General features: G+C 43.8%; 1 long non-coding RNA gene across 1 annotated transcript; it reads right to left on the bottom strand.

The window, feature by feature from the left end:
• Window positions 1-1,942: 1,942 nt before the first annotated feature.
• LOC114626860 lies at window positions 1,943-5,481 on the bottom strand. Its single transcript, XR_003712303.1, has 3 exons — window positions 5,134-5,481; window positions 3,460-3,606; window positions 1,943-2,119 (listed from the first exon to the last, which is right to left on the bottom strand). It is a non-coding gene; the product is annotated as an uncharacterized LOC114626860 (long non-coding RNA).
• Between the last annotated feature and the right edge of the window lie 5,240 nt (window positions 5,482-10,721).

Below are 10,721 nucleotides of genomic sequence, written 5' to 3'. Positions count from 1 at the left end.
AGAACACCAGCCGCTACAGATAACTCGTATAATAACCTCTTTGTTATAAAATATTATTTTTGTGGTGTTTGTGTGTGTGTGTATGTATGAGTGTGTGTGTGTATGTGTGTTTATGTGTGTGTTTAGTACAGGTATATTGATGGTTTATGGATGGACATCTATACTTAAAGTACATAATATACTAGAAGACAGTATTTGAGAATTTCGCCATGGGTTCTGGTAATTAAACTCAGGTCGTCAGGCTTGTGTGACACTCCTAGCACTCCACCATCTTGCCAATAGAGGGCTAACATAGTGGTGAACAAATGCTACACATTTGAACTAACCTGGTTCCTCATATCACTTCTTCAAAAGGAAATGGCCATTTTTTTGAAGGCCATTCAAAATCAGGGCTGGAAAAGTGAAACATCTATCCTTGTTTCTGTTTTCTTTTTTCTGTCAGATAACTTGGTCCATACTATTAAGGTAACTATTACAGTGCCCTCAGACAAACTAGGAAGTAGAGATGGTCCCTTAATAACACCCTTTCCTTTTGGCGATAGTATATGTTGTGCACAAACTGTAAAACATCATTGTGGCATTGTACATACGATGTCTCTGAATCTAACTGTGGCCTCTTGCTGATTTTTCTGGCCTTTGGCAAACACCCTAAAGCTCCTTTTTCAGTGCTAGTGATTTTCTTTAGGGCTTGACATTCATTTAGTCCTTCAGACTCGTTAGGCTTAATGGGAGTCCTTAGGAAGTTGTGGTGTCATGTAGTTTCAAGAACAGAGAAGTGAGGAATTGCCCAAATTTCCCTGTGTTCACATGGCTCTTAGCATCATCTGGATGCTGACCATCCTGCACACTCAGTCAAATGCTCTTCTGTCCATCTCATCTCATCACATGGATTGAGATCTTATCTACACTGAGCATGTCACATGGGCTTTAAGTGTTCACTGATGTCCTTGATCTTCCAGAAATGACTTTGGGAATAATAAAATTGTACTTGCAAATCAGTAATGAGATCAAATGGTTAAGCACAGTGTTGTGGTAATTCTCCAACCCAAAAAAGACCTGCCAGAGAAAACACAATTCAATAATGATGAATATATTTTGCAAGCCTAGATTGGGCAGATTCACCACTTCACTACTCTGTTCCCCAGCTATGAGACCCTTATAACTTGAGGGTTTTCCAGACCCTGCGTTTGTCCTACCTCCTGCTTCCCAGTCGTCTTCTCTCTCCTTTCTCCCAACCAACCTTTATTTCTCCACCTCCCCTTCTGCCCAATCACTGGCTCCAGGCTTTAGTTTACAAATTAAGATAGGCAGAAGGTTCACTAGAATTCATCTGTGTAATGATTCACTCCTCTTCTGAAGCCCATCACAGGAAAGGAGAATTAACATCAAAATACAAGGTCTAGGCTATCCATAACAGCACAGAGCAGTGGTCAGCCTTCCTTTTATGTGATTCAGCTAACCTGCTTTTGTTGTGAATGCATTCCAGTTTCTGCCATATTGAAAAGACAGGGTCTTAGATGTGTCCAGCATCATGAAAACAATGGTACACCTCAAACAAAGACTATGCTTACAGTCGAAAAGGCCTGTGGTACTCAAGACGGTACTGGGTACTGTGAAAATTCAATAATGTTTGAGTTCTTAAAATTAATCCATTAACTTTTAGTGTGTTTTGCCTGCATGAATGTGGGTGCACCACACGTTGCATAGTACCAGTGGAGGCGAGAAGAGGGCACAGAATCCCCCAGAATTGGAATAGCACATGGTTTTGAACCACCATGCTACTGCAGAAATATTTCATCTCAATCCAGGACTTCTATACTGCCTTTGGCCATCCAGTTCCTGAATAAAAGAAACACAACCTTTATATTTATAATAAACCTGAATCAGCACTAAAGCTGGGCAAAGATCTACCCTCTATGCTATTAGAATCTACTTCCCCATCTATAACACAAGTCATAACTTACCACGTTCCATTCGGCAGCTCTTAACTCCTAATTGGCTATCCCCATGGTTATGTTTTCATAGTTCACCTACCCCATGGCAGCTTCCTCCTTTCTCCACCTTCTTCTCTCTCTCCTCATGGTTCTTTTCTCACCCCAAGTCCAGGGAACTCCAAGCCCTGATAAAAGAATACCTCTTTACAAGACTGTCAACAACCACCGAGTACCAACTCCAGCACAAGCACCATGTGGAGCTTTTCCACCACTCTGTTGGAGGAATAAGTTTCAGATACGCGCGCCCCGCATTCTACCTGACGCACATAGTGAAGATGCTGCCATGCTGCTAACCATCTAATGAGGTTTCAAGCAGCCTGGCTCTCTGAGGCTGCAGGAGGATGCTGCTTGCTGCAGCTGCACTTCTTGTGTAAATATAGTAAAAAGCTTGGCATCTCCACTTCTGTTTTGCAACTATGTCCTTTGCTGTGGGTAATTTTCTCCTGAAATCAGCTCACATTCCAGAACAGTAGGTATGATACATAAGCACCTTGTGACAAGCATCAAAACCAGTGCTCAGATAATGACTTTCTTATGGACAAACCCCTAGCTGTGTTGGTTAGCTCATGTCAGCTTGACAGACGCTAGAGTCATCTCAGAGGAGGGAACTGCTTCTACAACTGGGAAACTGCTTTTACAAGGGCTGTAGGCTGGCAAGTCTGTGGGCCATGTCTATAACTAATGATTGATGAGAAAGGGCCTAGCCTATTGTGGGCGGTGCCACCTCTGGGCTGATGGTCCTGAGTTCTATAAGAAAGCAGGCTGAGCAAGCTATGAGGAGCAAGCCAGTAAGCAGTGTTCCTTTATAGCTTCTGCACCTGCTCCTGCCCTCAGGTTCCTGCCCTGCTTGAGTTCCTCCTTTGACTTCCCACTGTGATGGACTGTTGTGTCCTGAAAGTGTAAGCAGAATGAATCCTTTCCTCCCCAAGTTGCTTTTGGTCAAGAGTTTCATCAGAGCAATGGTGACCCTGAGACACCACCTGAGCAATCTTGCAGCAATGATCAATCAGGCCTTGGGTCAGTGCCTTAGAAGATAGGGCTGATGCCGTCCCTGAGTTCTTGAGATAGATTTATTCTCTGAATGTCTCTCTGTGCTCTTAAATAATCTTTCTCCCCCCTCTTATTAAACATAAATTCTTTTCTCATACAGTATAATCTGAATACATTTTCCTTCTTCTACTCCTCCCAATTCCTCCCTACCCTGTGTTCTGTCCAGATCCATTCTCTGTCTGTCTCTCATTAGAGAAGAGGCTTCTAAGAGATAATTACAAGACATAACAAAAGAAAATATAGTAAGAAAACAAAAACCATTATATTGAAGCTGGACAACCCAAGTCAACAGGAAAATAAAAGTGCTCCCAAGAGAAGGGACAAGAATAGAAATCCACTTCTTCATACTTTCAGGAGTCTAATGAAAGTACTAAACTGAACACTACAGTATACATGCAGAGGACCTGGTGCAGACCTGTGTAGGCATCGTGCTTGAGTCTCCCGTCTCTGTGGATTCATATCAGCTTTGCTCACTTGTTTCAGAGGGTCTTGTTCTCTTGGTGTCCTCCATTTTCTTTCTGTTTCCCACTCCTGCCTCCTCTTCCATGGGTTTCCCTGAGCTCTGAGTGCACGGATGGATGGAGACATCTTGTTTAAAGCTATATGTTTCAAGGCCCCCCCCCTGTATTGTTTGGCTGTTGTATCTATATTTGGTCCCATCTGCTTCATGAGGAAGCCTTTCTGATTATGGCTGAATAAGGCACGGATGTAATCATTGTTGCTGGATATCTGATCACACTGTGAACCCCAAGATTGTGTTATTTACTGGAAAAAGTTATTTCTAGTGGTGGTGTGGCTCAGCTTTAGCACACGCCTTTAACCCAAGAGCTTTCTGTTCATTGTAATCAGGTTTAAATGAAGTCAACCTTAGGTCAGGAGGTAGAGCAATCAACCAGTTACAGGGGATGAACGTATGAAAAAACCATGGAGAGCAAGAGGAAGTAAGGAGGGCAGATAGACAGATGGACAGGAAGTAGAAGGAAGGGACATCAAGTTGAGGGATGTCCTTTTGGGATGTCAGCTGTGGAGGAAAGTCAGCTGGGTGCTTTCTCTGCCTGTCTGAGCTAGCAGGCTTTCACCTCAGCATCTGGCTCATGAATCTTTATTTGTAAAATCTAATGTTTGAGATTTTGTTAAAAACAAACCATTATCGTTTCTATTTGGTTTTGGGGAGAGTTGTTGACTGATTTGTTGGGATTGCCACACTGTATTCCATGGTCTTGGTTTCTGGTAATACTGTCACAGAGATAAAGCCTTCAATTTTTGGGTCTTTGGGGAACATTAAAAATTCAAACTACTGCAGGTTGTGGGGATTTGCAGTAATGAAATCCCAGTGACTTTAAGAATGGGCAGAAACCAAAGTGCAGTAAGTCCAGACCTGAAGGGGAATTGAAGTAGTGGAGATATCTTGTAAATTTCAAAGTGCAAAGGGCAGACTACAAAAGGGAATGAAAACATGTTGCAGTGAAGGCTGCTGGTTGGGAGATTCTAAGTTGAAAGAGATTGAAGTTGTTTAACTGCTTATAGGAAAAAGAGAAGATAATTAACCAGAGAAACAAGACCCTGACTGCCATTTCTGCTGCACTACATTCTTCCTGCTCCCACTTTGTTACCAAGAGTGCTTATCATATAACTTAGGATGTTTAGTATTTGTGTTTCCCCTCCCAGGATTTTTTTTTTTTTGGGGGGGGAGATCCATTTTGTTCATTTATTTACTCTAAGCAAGCTAGTGGAGAGACCGTGGCAGGTCCTTCAGAACTGTTTGTCAAACAACTGAAGTTGGGTTTTCTAAGAAACCAAGAGGAGGGAGGACCTAGAAGGAGCCTCTAAAACAGGGTGCACCTGCTTCTAAAGCTCGTACCTTCCTCAGACTGAGGTAGAGTTCGATGACCTATTAGTTTCCCACCTGTGGTAAGAAGGGTGCGCCAAGTTAGAATCCCAAAGTCATCTGGAGGAGAAGCAGCAGGGAATACTCCCTTGATACTGTACCATGATGGTCATAAGACTCTTTCCCATTTAGTTCAGAACTGTGATTTAAATATCGACACATCTTGTGCTTATTGCTGTCTTTGAAGTAGCTTAACCTTACCTGTTCGGTCTTTGTAGTTGGATCCTTCCAAGCCTGGCACAGGACGTTTGAAACAAGGCTTTGGTGGAGACTAAACTCCGCTTGGCTAAGTCTAGGTGTTTTTGTGAAAGATTATCACACACACATTTCTTGAGCGGATCCGCTAGGTCCTTAATCTGTGGCCTGTGGTGATAAGACAGGCCGAAAGAAAGCTGAATCCGAAAAGGGGAGCGGTGCGGTCAAAGCCGAGGTGGACCGTGAGTCGGAGGAAGAGAACAGCTCTGGAGAAGTAAACATTCATCGACCCAGAGCAAACTCATCCTTTGACTCCCTGCTTGAGCACCAGGAATGAGCAGGAATTGATGAGGAACGGCCCAGGACCGCCTAGGGGGCGTGGCTAGGATTCGGCTGGCATCACGTGGTGCACCGCCCATCCGCCCACGCGAGATTCGGCGGTCGCCCCGCCCCTCCCCGCCCCTTTCCGGCCAGGATGCTGGGAGCCGCCCCGAAGTACGCTAACCCGCCCGGGTACGTGTCCACTAGGGGCGCATGTCGCCCCGACGCGGACAGGCCCAGGAGGTTCGCGGCAACCTGTGTTGTGGGGCTGAAGGGACAAGATGGCGGTGGAAACCCTTCCACTTCCGCCCTCACCTGGGCGTGTGACCGGGAAGGGGAGCCGGGAGGTCGACTGAGGAGGCCGGGCCGGGGCCCGGGGGCGGGGCCGGGGCTGGGGCCCGGGGGCGGGGCGGGGCAAGAGGCTGTCCCTAGGGCGCAGTCGAGGCTTCTGGAATGTCTCTACTGCGGGGTGCTCAGGAGCTGCTGTTTGCCTGCATTTGGCAGTTGATCACTTTCAGCATCTTTTCCTCCAGGGCTTTACCACACTTCCCATGAACCCTGATTCGGGCTTTATTTAGCTTTCGCAGGGAAACGTGGTGAAAGAAATTTTTTCTTTCCTATTTTACAAATGTTTAGATTGAGGCCTCAGGTGCAAAACGGAGGCCTCTCTCACCTGAGAGCCTCTTACCTCAGTGTCCTTGCCTCTGTACTTTTTTAGCACCTCCTGTCTGCTCAGGTTTGCAGTCCTGCTCAGAGAAACAGGTTAGAGTCAGTAGCTGACTCTAGAGAGTTTGGGGCTTCTTAGAAAGCAGCCAGAAAATTGCTCCCCAAGCAGCACCTGCTGCTGTCCCAAAGACTTCCTCTGAGGAGGAGAGGCTCCCTGTAAGGAGGTCCCACTAGCCCTTGGGCTGCCTCCTGCTGCTCCTGGACTGTATTTCTCATGTGTCGCGTTATTGTTGTCTGTGGAATAGCAATAAATAGGAAACCTGGGGCTCAAAGAGATTACTGGTTAGATCACTTGCTGGTGCTGTGGTAGATTTCTGATTTAAGATCGATAAGCACAGCACTATCCCACCCTGTCCTGTGTTGGTGCTTTGTATTGATATTTTTAGAAGTCATGCTTCTATTAAGCATGACTTTCTGCAAAATGCTTGCAGATTGACTTACAACGAACACACCAAAATGACTTGAGAATGTCCATTGACATCCAAATATCTTTAATACAAGAACCATTTTAAAATGTTGTGGGAAATTATGTTGATGGGGAAAGTGTGATGTGGCTTTTGTCCTTTGGTTCCCCTCATTTGGATACAACCCACATCCTAAAACCAGCAGAAGAAACGTTTCTACAAAGAACTTCTAGTTCATCATAAACCTTCAGCAAGTGCCCCATTCTTCCTCTTTCTTCATCCCCTTGAGCTGCATTTGTAAAATTCTGTTTGGGCTGCTATAACAGAATATCTTAGACTGGAAAGTATAAAAATAGTGATTAATTTCTCACAGTTCTGCTGGGGAAGTTCAAGATAAAGGTGGTAACTTACTCTGTGTTTGGTGATAACGTGCTTTCTGATTATAGATGATACCTTTTATACCGTCACATGAGGATGGAGGGGCGTTGTCCTTTAACCTCTTTTAAAGGGGCATCAATCCCATTTATGAAGACCCTTACTCTTTTGTTTGTTTGTTTGTTTGTTTTTTCGAGACAGGGTTTCTCTGTATAGCCCTGGCTGTCCTGGAACTCACTCTGTAGACCAGGCTGGCCTGGAACTCAGAAATCCGCCTGCCTCTGCCTCCCAAGTGCTGGGATTGAAGGCGTGCGCCACCACCGCCCGGTGAAGACCCTTACTCTTAATAACGTCCCTGAGTATTCACCTAACACCATCACTTTGGAAAGCTAGGATTTCAGCCTGGATTTGGAGGGTGGCACAAACATTGAGCACACAGCACTATGATTAAATACCTGAGGCATTAATGTTAAAACTAGGGTTGCTATAAATGTTTTGTAAATAATTTCGGTGGCTGGGTTCCCAAGGTGTTACTGTTTTACACAGATTTTTTTTCCCTTTTCCTTTGTGCTCCATAGATCTTAAGAATCTCTGAAGATTGACCTGATAGTGAACCTTTATTAATGCCTTCGAGAGTGCTATGTAGGAATGCTTCAAAGATAAGGGGTGGAGTTCATATGCTTTCTTTTAATTCTTATGCCCCCCCCCCACTCCCTACAACTCAAAGCAGTTTTAAAGGAAAAGCAGGGATCCTTTGTGAATTACATGTAAATATTCTTGAATCACTAGAAATTGCTGGTGTCAGGGTTAGGGCGAATTCTCAGTTGTTAAAATGCAGTGCAAGCATAAGGACCTGAGTTCATCTCCCCAGCACTCGTGTAAAAGACAGGCACATGGGAGCACATCTGTATTCCCAGTGCTGGGAGGCAGAGGCAGAAGGATCGCTGCGGGGTTCTCTGGCCAGCCAGGGAGGCTTAATTCAGTAAGAGACCCTGTACCCCCATATCCCTACCAAAAGGTAGAGGGACTGGAGAGATGGCTCAGAGGGTAAAGTGTTTGACTGGGGTTTGAATCCCACAACCCACTTAAAAGCCAGATGTAGCAGTATACATCTGTAGCCCCACTACTCGGGTGATGGTGGTTGTGACAGGAACAGGTAGATCCCGGGGCTTGTTGATCAGCTAGTCCAGGTGAAACAGGGAGCTCCAGAATCAGTGAGAGACCTTGTCTTAAAAAACAAACAAGATTGAGGAAGATACCCAATGTCTCCCTCTGGCCTTCACATTTGCACATGTATACACACACATGTGTTATTCCTCTGTTCACACATGCAAACAATAAGTGACTGAAAATGAGTGACTGAATAAACATCTCACATTAACTTTTGGCATCCACGCACATGCATACCCACATACATCTACATACTACACACTGCTGTTACATGCTAGGCAATACAACAATTTTCTCTAATGGTATCATATAAATATTGTGGAATTGTCAATTCTGAAACTATAGACATAAAAATTACAACTGTCTGGAGCTGGAGAAATGGCTAAGAGGTCCAAGAACACAATTTCCTTTTCCAGCAGACCCAGGTTCAATTCCCAGCAACCATAGGATGGTTTGTTACTAGTTCTAGGGGATCATTAGCAGTTCTGGGGGATCCAACATCCTCTTCTGGTCTCCTGTGCTTCTGGTCTTCTCTAGATATGCGAGTCATGAATAGATGTACTTGTAGGCAAACATCCATACAGAAAGAATAATAAAATAAAAAATTAAAAAATTAAAAAGATTGCAAATGACTTGTTTAATAAAAATTAAGTCAGTGTCAGTATAATTCTTTTTACATTTTTTAGTTTTTTTTTTTTCTGGGTGGTGTATCTTTTTTTTTTTTGACAAGGGTTTTTGGCTAAGTCTTGCTTAATAGTTTTTTTTTTTTTTGTCAGCTTGACTAATCATCTGGGAAGAGGGATTCTATGAGAAAAGAGGGAGATCCTTGAGTCATTTTCTTAGTTGATGACGTGAGATGGTCCAGACCACTGTGGGTGGTGTCACCTTTGAGCAGGTGGTCCTAGGTAGTACAAAAAAAAGTCAGGAACAAGCCAGTAAGTGGCATTTCTTTGTGACCTCTGCTTTTGTTCCTGTGTCCAGGTTGAGTCTTACCCTGATTTTCCTTCATGATAGATGGTAAGCTTTAAGCTGAAATATACGTCCCTTCCCAATTTGCTGTCTTATCACAGCAATAGAAAGCAAACTGAGATTTAGACAGTGAGATAAGATTTGTGGTTCAGTGCTGGAGCTGCCCTTAAAAAATGTCTGTCTCTTACATATTAAGTAAGTATAGGAGGAGACAGGTGGCCCTCAGCTGCCATTTCCCAGGAGCTGGCCACTTTGTTTTTTTGCAACTGGATTTTTACTGGGACCGGAGCCTTGCTTACCTGGTTAGACAGACTGGCTGGTGAGCAAGTCTCAGCAGTCCTCCGTTTCTGCTCCCCTGGTCCTGGGATCACAATTGTAGTAACTGAGAGTTGAAATCAGATGCTCATGCTTGTGTGACAAGCACCTTACTGGCTGAGATATCTTCCCAGCTCCCATTTCTCTTGTTTTGAGTCAGGTCTTTGTAGCTCAGAGTGACCTTAATTTAAATAGTAGGTTCGTATATTTTGAAGGCATGCAGAAGTGGAGAATGAACTGCTATCAGTCTATTTGAGCAATCTAGATGTGATTGATATTTTCCTGTAATAGCTACTTACCTCCACATTGTATTTGTAAAACTTTTGGTATATTGGCCTGCTTTTAAATACAGTGTAGCAAGCATGAGTTAGTGTTGCTATTTTCACTGGGTCATGCCATATTGACAGGAAAAATACTTTTTGGTTGATGTATTCATGGTGGTATATATTGAAGCAATTGAAAAACTCTAAGCAATAAGGAATCGCAAAGTTTCAGTATCACTCATAAAGACACTCATTTCTGCTCTAATACACCTAGGTTTGCACTCATCAAAATTGTGGCATATTATTGATAGCTTTTGAATATATCTATAAGAAGATTAAGTACCAAACTTAGGAAAATATTAAGACTTTTTTAAAAAAAATACCCACTCATCCCCTTTCAGCCCCAATTTCATGCTCTCTTTCTAATATTTTCTTTATTTTTAATTGCCCACTGACTCCAATTTGTGCTGCCTATAACTTGTGGGTGTGAGGCCATCCACTGACGTGGGGTTGAAAACTGACTCTCCCTCCCCAGAAGCCATGTAGTGACCACAGCTCCTCAGGAGTGGGAGCTCATGACACTTCCCACTCCATGCTAGAATGTTGACTGACTTTATTGTTCAGATCATATGCAGGCAACCCCAGCTGCTGTGATTGCGTGAGTGCAGTGCTCCTGTCATGTCCACAAGACACTGTTTTGTCTCAGTTTTTCCTGACCTCTAACCCAATTGAATACTAACCTGTAGGTTTGCCTTATGAGAGAGACATAGCACAGTAATAAAATGATGGAATTCACAGTCTGTTGCATCTTGCTGCTTCTGTTTGGCACATTTAAAATAACTGTTTATACCACAGCAGGTACTGGCACTTCACTCCTCTTTATAAGTAACTAGCATTCCATTGTGTAGGTATCCCGCACTTTATTTACATGTTGGACAATTCTTGGTCATCTGTGTGTTTATATGTTGTCAGCTACGCCAGCATAGCTGACTGAGTTCCTTGGATCAGCGGAGGGTTGAGGGCGAGAGAAAGAAAGACAAGGAGTCATCTG

Source organism: Grammomys surdaster, unplaced genomic scaffold (genome assembly GCF_004785775.1).
Source record: "Grammomys surdaster isolate TR1022 unplaced genomic scaffold, NIH_TR_1.0 241, whole genome shotgun sequence".
Lineage (NCBI taxonomy): Eukaryota > Metazoa > Chordata > Mammalia > Rodentia > Muridae > Grammomys > Grammomys surdaster.
The sequence above is the reverse complement of the archived record's forward strand: the minus strand, read 5'-3'. Positions and strand labels throughout refer to the sequence as shown.